This window comes from Heterodontus francisci, chromosome 39, assembly GCF_036365525.1.
Source record: "Heterodontus francisci isolate sHetFra1 chromosome 39, sHetFra1.hap1, whole genome shotgun sequence".
Classification (NCBI taxonomy): domain Eukaryota; kingdom Metazoa; phylum Chordata; class Chondrichthyes; order Heterodontiformes; family Heterodontidae; genus Heterodontus; species Heterodontus francisci.
In genome coordinates, this window is record NC_090409.1 from 6,647,070 (window position 1) to 6,663,944 (window position 16,875).

Sequence of the window (16,875 nt, forward strand, 5' to 3'; positions counted from 1 at the left end):
CCAATTCAAACCAATCCTCTTTTGATACCAGCTGGAGTGGAACTGAGTCCCACTCACACACCAGGAAAGAGTCAATTCAATCCAGACCTCCATTAATACCAGCTGGAGTGGACCTGAGTCCCACTCACACACCAGGAAGGAGCCAATTCAATCCAGACCTCTTAATACCAGCTGGAGTGGGACTGAGCCCCACTTAATCACCAGGAAGGAGCCAATTCAATCCAGAACTCTATTAACACAAGCTGGAGTGGTACTGAGCCCCACTCACTCACCAGGAAGGAGCCAATTCAATCTAGACCTCTTAATACCAGCTGGAGTGGTACTGAGCCCCATTCAATCGCCAGGAAGGAGCCAATTCAATCCAGACCTCTTAATACCAGCTGGAGTGGGACTGAGCCCCACTCACTCACCAGTAAAGAGTCAATTCAATCCAGACCTCTTATTAACACCAGCTGGAAAGGTACTGAGCCCCACTCACTCACCAGGATGGAGCCAATTCAATCCAGACCTATATTAATACCAGCTGGAGTGGTACTGAGCCACACTCACTCACCAGTATGGAGCCAATTCAATCCAGACATCTATTAATACCAGCTGCAGTGGTACTGAGCTCCACTCACTCACCAGGAAAGAGCCAATTCAATCCAGACCTCTACGAGTACAAGCTGGTGTGGTACGGAGCCCCACTCAAACACCAGGAAAGAGCCAAATCAATCCAGACCTCTATTAATACCAGCTGGAGTGGTACTGAGTCCCACTCACACACCAGGAAAGAGGCAATTCAACCCACACCTCGATAAATACCAGCTGGAGTGGGGCTGAGTCCCACTCACACACAAGGAAAGAGGCAATTAAAACCAGGCCTCTTTTGATACCAGCTGGAGTGGAACTGAGTCCCACTCACACACCAGGAAAGAGCAAATTCAATCCAGGCCTCTATTAATACCAGCTGGAGAGGTGCTGAGTTCCACTCACACACCAGGAAAGAGTCAATTCAAACCAGGCCTCTGTTAATACCAGCTGGAGTGGACCTGAGTCCCATTCACACACCAGGAAAGAGTCAATTCAAACCAGGCCTCTATTAATACCAGCTGGAGTGGAACTGAGTCCCACTCACACACCAGGAAAGAGTCAATTCAAACCAGGTCTCTATTAATACCAGCTGGAGTGGAACTGAGTCCGACTCACACACCAGGAAAGAGCCAATTAAATCCAGGCCTCTGTTAATACCAGCTGGAGTCGTACTGAGCCCCACTCACACACCAGGAAAGAGTCAATTCAAACCAGGTCTCTATTAATACCAGATGGAGTGTTACTGAGTCCCACTCACACACCAGGGAAGAGCCAATTCAATCCAGACCTCTATTAATACCAGCTGGAGTGGAACTGAGTCCGACTCACACACCAGGAAAGAGTCAATTCAAACCAGGTCTCTATTAATACCAGATGGAGTGGAACTGAGTCCCACTCACACACCAGGAAAGAGCCAATTCAATCCAGAACTCTATAAATACCAGCTGGAGTGGTACTGAGTCCCACTCACACACCAGGGAAGAGCCAATTCAATCCAGACCTCTATTAATACCAGCTGGAGTGTTACTGAGTCCCACTCACACACCAGGGAAGAGCCAATTCAATCCAGACCTCTATTAATACCAGCTGGAGTGGGACTGAGTCCCACTCAATCACCAGGAAGGAGCCAATTCAATCCAGACCTCTTATTAACACCAGCTGGAGAGGTACTGAGCCGCACTCACACACCAGGAAGGATGCCAATTCAATCCAGACCTCTATTAATACCAGCTGGAGTGGTACTGAGACCCACTCAAACACCAGGAAAGAGCCAAATCAATCCAGACCTCTATTAATACCAGCTGCAGAGGTACTGAGTCCCACTCACACACCAGGAAAGAGTCAATTCAATCCAGACCTCTATTAATACCAGCTGGAGTGGACCTGAGTCCAATTCTCACACCAGGAAAGAGTCAATTCAAACCAGGCCTCTATTAATACCAGCTGGAGTGGAACTGAGTCCCACAGACACACCAGGAAATAGTCAATTCAATCCAGACCTCCATTAATACCAGCTGGAGTGGACCTGAGTCCCACTCACACACCAGGAAAGAGCCAATTCAATCCAGACCTCTTAATACCAGCTGGAGTGGGACGGAGCCCCACTGAATCACCAGGAAGGAGCCAATTCAATCCAGACCTCTTAATACCAGCTGGGGTGGGACTGAGCCCCATTCAATCACCAGGAAGGAGCCAATTCAATCCAGACCTCTATTAACACCAGCTGGAGTGGTACTGAGTCCCACTCACTCACCAGTAAAGTGTCAATTCAATCCAGACCTCTTATTAACACCAGCTGGAGAGGTACTGAGCCGCACTCACACACCAGGAAGGATGCCAATTCAATCCACACCTCTATTAATACCAGCTGGAGTGGTACTGAGCCCCACTCACACCAGGAAAGAGCCAATTCAATCCAGACCTCTATTAATACCAGCTGGAGTGGTACTGAGTCCCACTCACTCACCAGGAAAGAGTCAATTCAATCCAGGCCTCTATTAATACCAGCTGGAGTGGAACTGAGCCCCACTCACTCACCAGGAAAGAGCCAATTCAATCCAGACCTCTATGAGTACAAGCTGGTGTGGTACTGAGCCCCACTCACTCACCAGGATGGAGCCAATTCAATCCAGACCACTATTAATACCAGCTGGTGTGGTACTGAGCCCCACTCACTCAGCAGGATGGAGCCAATTCAATCCAGACCTCTATTAATTCCAGCTGGAGTGTTACTGAGCCACACTCACTCACCAGGATGGAGCCAATTCAATCCAGACATCTATTAATAGAAGCTGCAGTGGTACTGAGCCCCACTCAATCACCAGAAAAGAGACAATTCAATCCAGACCTCTACGAGTACAAGCTGGTGTGGTACTGAGTCCCATTCACACACCAGCTAAGAGGCAATTCAATCCCGGTCTCTATGAATACCAGCTGGAGTGGTACTGAGTCCCACTCAAACACCAGGAAAGAGCCAAATCAATCCAGACCTCTATTAATACCAGCTGGAGTGGTACTGAGTCCCACTCACACACCAGGAAAGAGGCAATTCAATCCACACCTCGATAAATACCAGCTGGAGTGGAACTGAGTCCGACTCACACACCAGGAAAGAGCCGATTAAATCCAGACCTCTATTAATACCAGCTGGAGTGTTACCGAGTCCCACTAACACACCAGGAAAGAGGCAATTCAATCCAGGCCGCTATTAATACCAGCTGGAGTGGTACTGAGTCCCACTCACACACCAGGAAAGAGCCAATTAAATCCAGACCCCTATTAATACCAGCTGGAGTGTTACCGAGTCCCACTCACACACCAGGAAAGAGGCAATTCAATCCAGACATCTGTTAATACCAGCTGGAGTGGGACTGAGTCCCACTCACACACCAGGAAAGAGCCAATTCAATCCAGGCCGCTATTAATACCAGCTGGAGTGGTACTGAGTCCGACTCACACACCAGGAAAGAGCCGATTAAATCCAGACCTCTATTAATACCAGCTGGAGTGTTACCGAGTCCCACTCAGACACCAGGAAAGAGGCAATTCAATCCAGGCCGCTATTAATACCAGCTGGAGTGGTACTGAGTCCCACTCACACACCAGGAAAGAGCCAATTAAATCCAGACCTCTATTAATACCAGCTGGAGTGTTACCGAGTCCCACTCACACACCAGGAAAGAGGCAATTCAATCCAGACCTCTGTTAATACCAGCTGGAGTGGGACTGAGTCCCACTCACACACCAGGAAAGAGCCAATTCAATCCAGACCTCTATTAATACCAGCTGAAGTGGTACTGAGCCCCACTCACACACCAGGAAGGAGCCAATTCAATCCAGGCCTCGAGAAATACCAGCTGAAGTGGTACTGAGCCCCACTCACACACCAGGATTGAGGCAATTCAATCCACACCTCGATAAATACCAGCTGGAGTGGGACTGAGCCCCACTCATACACCAGGAAAGAGCCAATTCAATCCAGACATCTTAATGCCAGCTGGAGTGGGACTGAGCCACACTCAATCACCAGGAAGGAGCCAATTCAATCCAGACCTCTATAAACACCAGCTGGAGTGGTACTGAGTCCCACTCACACACCAGTAAGGAGGCAATTCAATCCACACCTCGATAAATATCAGCTGGAGTGGGACTGAGTCCCACTCACACACCAGGAAAGAGGCAATTCAATCCACACCTCTATTAATACCATCTGGAGTGGTTCTGATCCCCAGTCACGCACCAGGAAAGAGCCGAGTCAATCCAGGCCTCTATTCATACAAGCTGGAGTGGAACTGAGTCCCCCACAGACACCAGGAAAGATCCAAGTCAATCCAGTCCTCTATTAATACCAGCTGGAGAGGTACTGAGTCCCACTCACACTCTCGGAAAGAGTCAATTCAAACCAGGTCTCTATTAATACCAGCTGGAGTGGAACGGAGTCCCACTCACACACCAGGAAAGAGTCAATTCAAAACAGGTCTCTATTAATACCAGCTGGAGTGGAACTGAGTCCGACTCACACCAGGAAAGAGCCAATTGAATCCAGGCCTCTGTTAATACCAGCTGGAGTGGTACTGAGCCCCACTCACACACCAGGAAGGATGCCAATTCAATCCAGACCTCTATTAATACCAGCTGGAGTGGTACTGAGTCCCACTCAAACACCAGGAAAGAGCCAAATCAATCCAGACCTCTATTAATACCAGCTGGAGAGGTACTGAGTCCCACTCACATACCAGGAAAGAGTCAATTCAATCCAGACCTCTATTAATACCAGCTGGAGTGGACCTGAGTCCCATTCACACACCAGGAAAGAGTCAATTCAAACCAGGCCTCTATTAATACCAGCTGGAGTGGAACGGAGTCCCACTCACACGCCAGGAAAGAGTCAATTCAATCCAGACCTCTTAATACCAGGTGGAGTGGGACTGAATCCCACTTAATCACCAGGAAGGAGCCAATTCAATCCAGAACTCTATTAACACAAGGTGGAGTGGTACTGAGCCCCACTCACTCACCAGCAAGGAGCCAATTCAATCCAAACCTCTTAATACCAGCTGCAGAGGTACTGAGTCCCATTCACACACCAGGAAAGAGTCAATTCAAACCAGGCCTCTATTAATACCAGCTGGAGTGGAACTGAGTCCCACACACACACCAGGAAAGAGTCAATTCAATCCAGACCTCCATTAATACCAGCTGGAGTGGACCTGAGTCCCACTCACACACCAGGAAAGAGCCAATTCAATCCAGACCTCTTAATACCAGGTGGAGTGGGACTGAGTCCCACTTAATCACCAGGAAGGAGCCAATTCAATCCAGAACTCTATTAACACAAGGTGGAGTGGTACTGAGCCCCACTCACTCACCAGGAAGGAGCCAATTCAATCCAAAACTCTTAATACCAGCTGGAGTGGGACTGAGCCCAATTCAATCACCAGGAAGGAGCCAATTCAATCCAGACCTCTATTAACACCAGTTGGAGTGGTACTGAGTCCCACTCACTCACCAGTAAAGAGTCAATTAAATCCAGACCTCTTATCAACACCAGCTGGAGAGGTACTGAGCCACACTCACACACCAGGAAGGATGCCAATTCAATCCAGACCTCTATTAATACCGGCTGGAGTGGTACTGAGCCCCACTCACACCAGGAAAGAGCCAATTCAATCCAGACCTCTATTAATACCAGCTGCAGTGGTACTGAGTCCCACTCACTCACCAGGAAAGAGTCAATTCAATCCAGGCCTCTATTAATACGAGCTGGAGTGGCACTGAGCCCCACTCACTCACCAGGAAAGGGCCAATTCAATCCAGACCGCTATGAGTACAAGCTGGTGTGGTACTGAGTCCCACTCACTCACCAGGATGGAGCCAATTCAATCCAGACCACTATTAATACCAGCTGGTGTGGTACTGAGCTCCACTCACTCAGCAGGATGGAGCCAATTCAATCCAGACATCTATTAATACCAGCTGGAGTGGTACTGAGTCCCACTCAAACACCAGGTCAGAGCCAAATCAATCCAGACCTCTATTAATACCAGCTGGAGTGGTACTGAGTCCCACTCACACACCAGGAAAGAGGCAATTCAATCCACACCTCGATAAATACCAGCTGGAGTGGAACTGATTCCGACTCACACACCAGGAAAGAGCCGATTAAATCCAGACCTCTATTAATACCAGCTGGAGTCTTACCGAGTCCCACTCACACACCAGGAAAGAGGCAATTCAATCCAGACCTCTATTCATACCAGCTGGAGTGTTACCGAGTCCCACTCACACACCAGGAAAGACCCAATTCAATCCAGATCTCTATTAATACCAGCTGGAGTGGTACTGAGTCCGACTCACACACCAGGAAAGAGCCAATTAAATCCAGACCTCTATTAATACCAGCTGGAGTGTTACCGGGTCCCACTCACACACCAGGAAAGAGCCAATTCAATCCAGACCTCTATTAACACCAGCTGAAGTGTTACCGAGTCCCACTCACACACCAGGAAAGAGTCAATTCAAACCAGGCCTCTATAAATACCAGATGAAGTGGTACTGAGCCCCCCTCACACACCAGGATTGAGGCAATTCAATCCACACCTCGATAAATACCAGCTGGAGTGGGACTGAGCCCCACTCATACACCAGGAAACAGCCAATTCAATCCAGACATCTTAATGCCAGCTGGAGTGGGACTGAGCCCCACTCAATCACCAGGAAGGAGCCAATTCAATCCAGACCTCTATTAACACCAGCTGGAGTGGTACTGAGTCCCACTCACACACCAGTAAGGAGGCAATTCAATCCACACCTCGATAAATACCAGCTGGAGTGGGACTGAGTCCCACTCACACACCAGGAAAGAGGCAATTCAATCCACACCTCTATTAATACCAGCTGGAGTGGTTCTGAGCCCTAGTCACGTACCAGGAAAGAGCCAAGTCAATCTAGGCCTCTATTCATACCAGCTGGAGTGGAACTGAGTCCCCCACAGACACCAGGAAAGATCCAAGTCAATCCAGTCCTCTATTAATACCAGCTGGAGAGGTACTGAGTCCCACTCACACACTCGGAAAGAGTCAATTCAAACCAGGTCTCTATTAACACCAGCTGGAGTGGAACTGAGTCCCACTCACACACCAGGAAAGAGCCAATACAATCCAGACATCTATTAATACCAGCTGGAGTGGAACTGAGTCCCACTCACACACCAGGGAAGAGCCAATTCAATCCAGGCCTCTATTAATACCAGCTGGCGCGTACGGAGCCCCACTCACACACCAGGAAAGAGCCAATCCAATCCAGACCTCTTAATACCAGCTGGAGTGGTACTGAGTCCCACTCACACACCAGGAAAGAGAAAATTCAATCCACACCTCTATTAATACCAGCTGGAGTGGTTGTGAGCCCCACTCACACACCAGGAAGAGCAAATTCAATCCATACCTCTATTAATACCAGCTGGAGTGGTACTGAGCCCCACTCACTCAGCAGTAAGGAGCCAATTCAAACCAGACCTCTATTAATACCAGCTGGAGTGGTACTGAGCCGCACTCACACACCAGGAAAGAGCCAATTCATTCCAGACCTCTACTAATACCAGCTGGAGTGGGACTGAGCCCCACTCACTCACCAGGATGGAGGCAATTCAATCCAGACCTCTATTAATACCAGCTGGAGTGGTACTGAGCCCCACTCACTCACCAGGAAAGAGCCAATTCAATCCAGACCTCTATGAGCACAAGCTGGTGTGGTACTGAGCCCCACTCACACACCAGGATTGAGGCAATTCAATCCACACCTCGATAAATACCAGCTGTAGTGGGACTGAGTCCCACTCACACACCAGGAAAGAGGCAATTAAATCCAGGCCTCTATTAATACCAGCTGGAGTGGTACTGAGTCCCACTCACACACCTGGAAAGAGCCAATTCAATCCAGGCCTCTATAAATACCAGCTGAAGTGGTACTGAGCCCCACTCACACACCAGGAAAGAGCCAATTCAAACAAGAGCTCTATTAATACCAGCTGGAGTGGTACAGAGACCCACTGACACACCAGGAAAGAGGCAATTCAATCCAGGTCTCTATGAATACCAGCTGGAGTGGTACTGAGTCTCACTCACACACCAGGAAAGAGCCAATTCAATCCAGGCCTCTATAAATACCAGCTTAAGTGGTACTGAACACCTGTCACGCACCAGGAAAGAGGCAATTCAATCCACACCTCTATTAATACCAGCTGGAGTGGTTCTGAGCCCCACTCACACACCAGGGAAGAGCCAATTCAATCCATACATCTATTAATACCAGCTGGAGTGGGACTGAGTCCCACTCACTCACCAGGAAAGAGTCTATTCAATCCAGACCTCTATTAATACCAGCTGGAGTGGTTCTGAGCCCCAGTCACGCACCAGGAAAGAGCCAAGTCAATCCAGGCCTCTATTCATACCAGCTGGAGTGGACCTGAGTCCCACTCACACACCAGGAAAGAGCCAAGTCAATCCAGACCTCTATTAATATCAGCTGGAGAGGTACTGAGTCCCACTCACAAACCAGGAAAGAGCCAAGTCTATCTAGACCTCTATTAATACCAGCTGGAGTGGACCTGAGTCCCACTCACACACTAGGAAAGAGTCAATTCAAACCAGGTCTCTATTGACAACAGCTGGAGTGATACTGAGTCCCAGTCACTCACCAGTAAAGAGCCAATTCAATACAGACCTCTATTAATACCAGCTGGAGTGGTACTGAGTCTCACTGACACACCAGGACGGAGCCAATTCAATCCAGAAATATATTTATACCAGCTGGAGTGGTACTGAGTCACACGGACAGACCAGGAAAGAGCCAATTCAATCCAGACCTCTATTAATACCAGCTGGAGTGGTACTGAGTCTCATTTACACACCAGGAAAGAGCCAATTCAATTCAGACCTCTATTAGTACCAGCTGGAGTGGTACTGAGTCTCACTGACACACCAGGACGGAGCCAATTCAATCCAGACCTCTATTAATACCAGCTGGAGTGGTACTGAGCCCCATTCACCCACCAGGAAAGAGCCAAATCAATCCAGACCTCCATTAATACCAGCTGGAGTGGTTCTGAGTCTCACTGACACACCAGGAAAGAGCCAATTCAATCCAGACATCTATTAATACCAGCTGGAGTGGTACTGAGCCCCATTCACACACCAGGAAAGAGCCAATTCAATTCACACCTCTATTAGTACCAGCTGGAGTGGTACTGAGACTCACTGACAGACCAGGACGGAGCCAATTCAATCCAGACCTCTATTAATACCAGCTGGAGTGGTACTGAGCCCCATTCACAAACCAGGAAAGAGCCAATTCAATCCAGACCTCCATTAATACCAGCTGGAGTGGTTCTGAGTCCCACTCACACACCAGGGAAGAGCCAATTCAATCCAGGCCTCTATTAATACCAGCTGGCGCGTACGGAGCCCCACTCACACCAGGAAAGAGCCAATTCAATCCAGACCTCTATTAATACCAGCTGCAGTGGTACTGAGTCCCACTCACTCACCAGGAAAGAGTCAATTCAATCCAGGCCTCTATTAATACGAGCTGGAGTGGCACTGAGCCCCACTCACTCACCAGGAAAGGGCCAATTCAATCCAGACCGCTATGAGTACAAGCTGGTGTGGTACTGAGTCCCACTCACTCACCAGGATGGAGCCAATTCAATCCAGACCACTATTAATACCAGCTGGTGTGGTACTGAGCTCCACTCACTCAGCAGGATGGAGCCAATTCAATCCAGACATCTATTAATACCAGCTGGAGTGGTACTGAGTCCCACTCAAACACCAGGTCAGAGCCAAATCAATCCAGACCTCTATTAATACCAGCTGGAGTGGTACTGAGTCCCACTCACACACCAGGAAAGAGGCAATTCAATCCACACCTCGATAAATACCAGCTGGAGTGGAACTGATTCCGACTCACACACCAGGAAAGAGCCGATTAAATCCAGACCTCTATTAATACCAGCTGGAGTCTTACCGAGTCCCACTCACACACCAGGAAAGAGGCAATTCAATCCAGACCTCTATTCATACCAGCTGGAGTGTTACCGAGTCCCACTCACACACCAGGAAAGACCCAATTCAATCCAGATCTCTATTAATACCAGCTGGAGTGGTACTGAGTCCGACTCACACACCAGGAAAGAGCCAATTAAATCCAGACCTCTATTAATACCAGCTGGAGTGTTACCGGGTCCCACTCACACACCAGGAAAGAGCCAATTCAATCCAGACCTCTATTAACACCAGCTGAAGTGTTACCGAGTCCCACTCACACACCAGGAAAGAGTCAATTCAAACCAGGCCTCTATAAATACCAGATGAAGTGGTACTGAGCCCCCCTCACACACCAGGATTGAGGCAATTCAATCCACACCTCGATAAATACCAGCTGGAGTGGGACTGAGCCCCACTCATACACCAGGAAACAGCCAATTCAATCCAGACATCTTAATGCCAGCTGGAGTGGGACTGAGCCCCACTCAATCACCAGGAAGGAGCCAATTCAATCCAGACCTCTATTAACACCAGCTGGAGTGGTACTGAGTCCCACTCACACACCAGTAAGGAGGCAATTCAATCCACACCTCGATAAATACCAGCTGGAGTGGGACTGAGTCCCACTCACACACCAGGAAAGAGGCAATTCAATCCACACCTCTATTAATACCAGCTGGAGTGGTTCTGAGCCCTAGTCACGTACCAGGAAAGAGCCAAGTCAATCTAGGCCTCTATTCATACCAGCTGGAGTGGAACTGAGTCCCCCACAGACACCAGGAAAGATCCAAGTCAATCCAGTCCTCTATTAATACCAGCTGGAGAGGTACTGAGTCCCACTCACACACTCGGAAAGAGTCAATTCAAACCAGGTCTCTATTAACACCAGCTGGAGTGGAACTGAGTCCCACTCACACACCAGGAAAGAGCCAATACAATCCAGACATCTATTAATACCAGCTGGAGTGGAACTGAGTCCCACTCACACACCAGGGAAGAGCCAATTCAATCCAGGCCTCTATTAATACCAGCTGGCGCGTACGGAGCCCCACTCACACACCAGGAAAGAGCCAATCCAATCCAGACCTCTTAATACCAGCTGGAGTGGTACTGAGTCCCACTCACACACCAGGAAAGAGAAAATTCAATCCACACCTCTATTAATACCAGCTGGAGTGGTTGTGAGCCCCACTCACACACCAGGAAGAGCAAATTCAATCCATACCTCTATTAATACCAGCTGGAGTGGTACTGAGCCCCACTCACTCAGCAGTAAGGAGCCAATTCAAACCAGACCTCTATTAATACCAGCTGGAGTGGTACTGAGCCGCACTCACACACCAGGAAAGAGCCAATTCATTCCAGACCTCTACTAATACCAGCTGGAGTGGGACTGAGCCCCACTCACTCACCAGGATGGAGGCAATTCAATCCAGACCTCTATTAATACCAGCTGGAGTGGTACTGAGCCCCACTCACTCACCAGGAAAGAGCCAATTCAATCCAGACCTCTATGAGCACAAGCTGGTGTGGTACTGAGCCCCACTCACACACCAGGATTGAGGCAATTCAATCCACACCTCGATAAATACCAGCTGTAGTGGGACTGAGTCCCACTCACACACCAGGAAAGAGGCAATTAAATCCAGGCCTCTATTAATACCAGCTGGAGTGGTACTGAGTCCCACTCACACACCTGGAAAGAGCCAATTCAATCCAGGCCTCTATAAATACCAGCTGAAGTGGTACTGAGCCCCACTCACACACCAGGAAAGAGCCAATTCAAACAAGAGCTCTATTAATACCAGCTGGAGTGGTACAGAGACCCACTGACACACCAGGAAAGAGGCAATTCAATCCAGGTCTCTATGAATACCAGCTGGAGTGGTACTGAGTCTCACTCACACACCAGGAAAGAGCCAATTCAATCCAGGCCTCTATAAATACCAGCTTAAGTGGTACTGAACACCTGTCACGCACCAGGAAAGAGGCAATTCAATCCACACCTCTATTAATACCAGCTGGAGTGGTTCTGAGCCCCACTCACACACCAGGGAAGAGCCAATTCAATCCATACATCTATTAATACCAGCTGGAGTGGGACTGAGTCCCACTCACTCACCAGGAAAGAGTCTATTCAATCCAGACCTCTATTAATACCAGCTGGAGTGGTTCTGAGCCCCAGTCACGCACCAGGAAAGAGCCAAGTCAATCCAGGCCTCTATTCATACCAGCTGGAGTGGACCTGAGTCCCACTCACACACCAGGAAAGAGCCAAGTCAATCCAGACCTCTATTAATATCAGCTGGAGAGGTACTGAGTCCCACTCACAAACCAGGAAAGAGCCAAGTCTATCTAGACCTCTATTAATACCAGCTGGAGTGGACCTGAGTCCCACTCACACACTAGGAAAGAGTCAATTCAAACCAGGTCTCTATTGACAACAGCTGGAGTGATACTGAGTCCCAGTCACTCACCAGTAAAGAGCCAATTCAATACAGACCTCTATTAATACCAGCTGGAGTGGTACTGAGTCTCACTGACACACCAGGACGGAGCCAATTCAATCCAGAAATATATTTATACCAGCTGGAGTGGTACTGAGTCACACGGACAGACCAGGAAAGAGCCAATTCAATCCAGACCTCCATTAATACCAGCTGGAGTGGTTCTGAGTCCCACTCACACTCCAGGGAAGAGCCAATTCAATCCAGGCCTCTATTAATACCAGCTGGAGTGGCAGTGAGTCTCACTGACACACCAGGAAAGAGCCAATTCAATCCAGACCTCTATTAATACCGGCTGGAGTGGTACTGTGTCCCACTGAAACACCAGGAAAGAGCCAATACAATCCAACCCTCTATTGATACCAGCTGGAGTGGTACTGTGCACCATTCACACACCAGGAAAGAGCCAATTCAATCCAGACCTCTATTAATACCAGCAGGAGTGGTCCTGAGTCCCACTGCAACACCAGGGAAGAGCCAATTCAATCCAGACATCTATTAATACCAGCTGGAGTGGTACTCAGGGCCCATTCACACACCAGGAAAGAGGCAGTTCAATCCAGACCTCTATTAATACCAGCAGGAGTGGTACTGATTCTCACTGACACTCCAGGACGGAGCCAACTCAATCCAGAACTCTATTAATACCAGCTGGAGTGGTACTGAGTCCCACTGAATCAAGAGGAAAGAGCCAATTAAATCCGGGTCTCTATTAATAGCAGCTGGAGTGGCACCGAGTCCCACTCACACACCAGGAAAGAGCCAATTCATTCCAGACCTCCATGAATACCAGCTGGAATGGCACTGACTATCACCTACACATCAGGAAAGAGCGAATTCAATCCAGACCTCTATCAATACCAGCTGGAGTGTTACTGAGTCTCACTGACACACCAGGACGGAGCCAATTCAATCCAGACCTCTACTAATACCATCTGGAGCGGTACTGAGACCCATTCACACAACTGGAAAGAGCCAAATTAATCCAGACCTCCATTAATACCAGCGGGAGTCGTACTGATCCCCATTAACACACCAGGAAAGAGTCAATTCAATTCACACCCCTATTAGTAGCAGCTGGAGTGGTACTGAGTCCCAGTAAAACACCAGGAAAGAGGCAATTCAATCCAGACCTCTATTAATACCAGCTGGAGTGGTACTGAGTCTCACTGACACTCCAGGACGGAGCCAACTCAATCCAGACCTCTATTAATACCAGCTGGAGTGGCACTCAGGCCCATTCACACACAAGGACAGAGCCAATTCAATCCAGACCTCTATTAATACCAGCTGGAGTGGTACAGAGTCTCACTGACGCACCAGGACGGAGCCAATTCAATCCAGACCTATGTTAATACCAGCTGGAGTGGTACTGAGTCCCACTCAGACCAGGACGGAGCCAATTCAATCCAGACCTCTATTAGTACCAGCTGGAGTGGTACTGAGTCCCAGTAAAACACCAGGAAAGAGCCATTTCAATCCAGACATCTATTAATACCAGCTGGAGTCGTACTAAGCCCCATTCACACACCAGGAAAGAGGCAATTCGATCCAGACCTCTAGAAATAACAGCTGGAGTGGTACTGAGTCTCACTGACACACCAGGAAAGAGCCAATTCAATCCAGACCTTTATCAATACCAGCTGGAGTGGTACTGAGTCTCACTGACACACCAGGACGGAGCCAATTCAATCCACACCTCTAATAATACCATCTGGAGCGGTACTGAGCCCCATTCACACAACAGGAAAGAGCCAATTCAATCCAGACCTCCATTAATACCAGCTGGAGTGCTACTGAGTCTCACTGACACATCAGGACGGAGCCAACTCAATCCAGACCTCTATTAATACCAGCTGGAGTGGTATTGAGTCTCACTGACACACCAGGAAAGAGCCAATTCAATCCAGACCTCTATTAATACCAGCTGGAGTGGTATTGAGTCTCACTGACACACCAGGAAAGAGCCAATTCAATCCAGACCTCTATGAATACCAGCTGGAGCGGTACTGATCCCCATTCACACTCCAGGAAAGAGGTAATTCAATCCATACCTCTATTAATACCAGCTCGAATGGTACTGAGTCTCACTGACACACCAGGACGGAGACAACTCAATCCAGACATATATTAATACCAGCTGGAGTGGCACTCAGGCCCATTCACACACCAGGACAGAGCCAATTCAATCCAGACCTCTATTAATACCAGCTGGAGTGGTACTGAGTCTCACTGACACACCAGGACGGAGCCAATTCAATCCAGACCTCTATTAATACCAGCTGGAGTGGTACTGATTCCCACTCACACACCAGGAAAGAGCCAATTCAATCCAGACCTCTATTAATACCAGCTGGAGTGGTACTGAGTCCCACTGTAACACCAGGAAAGAGCCAATTAAATCCCGGTCTGTATTGATACCAGCTGGAGTGGTACTGAGTACCACTGAAACACTAGGAAAGAGCCAATTAAATCCAGGTCTCTATTAATACCAGCTGGAGTGGCACCGAGTCCCACTTACACATCAGGAAGGAGCCAATTCAATCCAGACCTCTACTAATACCATCTGGAGTGGTATTGAGTCTCACTGACACACCAGGAAAGAGCCAATTCAATCCAGACCTCTATGAATACCAGCTGGAGTGGTACTGAGTCTAACTGAAACACCAGGAATGAGCCAATTCAATCCAGACATCTATTAATACCAGCTGGAGCGGTACTGATCCCATTCACACTCCAGGAAAGAGGCAATTCAATCCAGACCTCTATTAATACCAGCTGGAGTGGTACTGAGTCTCACTGGCACACCAGGACGGATACAACTCAATCCAGACATCTATTAATACCAGCTGGAGTGTCACTCAGGCCCTTTCAATCACCAGGACAGAGCCAATTCAATCCAGACCTCTATTAATACCAGCTGGAGTGGTACTGAGTCTCACTGACACACCAGGACGGAGCCAATTCAATCCAGACCTCTATTAATACCAGCTGGAGCGGTACTGAGTCCCACTCACACACCAGGAAAGAGCCAATTCAATCCAGACCTCTATTAAGACCAGCTGGAGTGGTACTGAGTCCCACTGTAACACCAGGAAAGAGCCAATTAAATCCAGGTCTCAATTAATACCAGCTGGAGTGGCACCGAGTCCCACTCAGACACCAGGAAAGAGCCAATTCATTCCAGACCTCTATGAATACCAGCTGGAATGGCACTGAGTCTCGCTTACACATCAGGAAAGAGCTAATTCAATCCAGACCTCCATCCATACCAGCTGGAGTGGTACTGAGTCTCAATGACACACCAGGACGGAGCCAATTCAATCCAGACCTCTATGAATACCAGCTGGAGTGGTACTGAGTCTAACTGAAACACCAGGAATGAGCCAATTCAATCCAGACATCTATTAATACCAGCTGGAGCGGTACTGATCCCCATTCACACTCCAGGAAAGAGGCAATTCAATCCAGACCTCCATTAATACCAGCTGGAGTGCTACTGAGTCTCACTGACACACCAGGAAAGAGCCAATTCAATCCAGACCTCTATGAATACCAGCTGGAGTGGTACTGAGTCTAACTGAAACACCAGGAATGAGCCAATTCAATCCAGACATCTATTAATACTAGCTGGAGCGGTACTGATCCCCATTCACACTCCAGGAAAGAGGCAATTCAATCCAGACCTCTATTGATACCAGCTGGAGTGGTACTGAGTCTCACTGGCACACCAGGACGGATACAACTCAATCCAGACATCTATTAATACCAGCTGGTGTGGCACTCAGGCCCTTTCACACAACAGGACAGAGCCAATTCAATCCAGACCTCTATTAATACCAGCTGGAGTGGTACTGAGTCTCACTGACACACCAGGACGGAGCCAATTCAATCCAGACATCTATTAATACCAGCTGGAGCGGTACTGAGTCCCACTCACACACCAGGAAAGAGCCAATTCAATCCAGACCTCCATTAAGACCAGCTGGAGTGGTACTGAGTCCCACTGTAACACCAGGAAAGAGCCAATTAAATCCAGGTCTCAATTAATACCAGCTGGAGTGTTTCTGAGTCACACGGACAGACCAGGAAAGAGCCAATTCAATCCAGACCTCCATTAATACCAGCTGGAGTGTTTCTGAGTCACACGGACAGACCAGGAAAGAGCCAATTCAATCCAGACCTCTATTAGTACCAGCTGGAGTGGTACTGAGTCTCACTGACACACCAGGACGGAGCCAATTCAATCC